The sequence below is a fragment of the Anoplophora glabripennis genome, unplaced genomic scaffold (genome assembly GCF_000390285.2).
Source record: "Anoplophora glabripennis isolate ALB-LARVAE unplaced genomic scaffold, Agla_2.0 scaffold784, whole genome shotgun sequence".
Classification (NCBI taxonomy): domain Eukaryota; kingdom Metazoa; phylum Arthropoda; class Insecta; order Coleoptera; family Cerambycidae; genus Anoplophora; species Anoplophora glabripennis.
The window spans coordinates 54,266-54,926 of NW_019416869.1; positions in this window are offsets into that span (position 1 = coordinate 54,266).

Consider the following 661-nt stretch of genomic DNA (forward strand, 5'->3'; position numbering starts at 1 on the left):
AAAATATATCTAAAATGATCATGACATTCTTTAAATATTTACGTATCAATTAACAGAAACCATGACTACCAATTCAGAATCAGGTTATACCAAATTAACCACATACAACAGCTGTTCGTTAAAAATAACCCGAGTCCATTCATAAATAAATTTTTACTAGTGCGACATCTATTACAAATCAAGCGAATTAAAAGTCGGAGATAATGCTATTCATGAATGAATATTTTTTAATAATTTTATTCCAATATAACTTTTTAAATAATAAAGTGATGAACAAACTATGAAATAAAGTCTAATCAGTTTATTTGTTTAAAGACAACTATATATAAAATTGCATAATTCTACAATACTATGAAGAAATAATCGTTTCTTTGTAAAAGTCCAAAAAACCTTCATATTTAGAAATTAATTTCTCACGAATTATTTACCTATCCCAATTAATGTTTGCTTTACTGTCTCCATTTATACTTTGCCAAATGTGATATGAAATTTTACTACTTTCTTCCAGTGCTTTAAAAAGATATATGGGAATAAAAAAGCACTGTTTTCTACCATTTTTCGGTATAATTTAGGCAACCAGAAATGCATCAGTTTCCATCCTTAATACGTCTAAAACATACATTTACTAAAAAGGTTTCTCTTTTCGAAGCACAATCGTGGG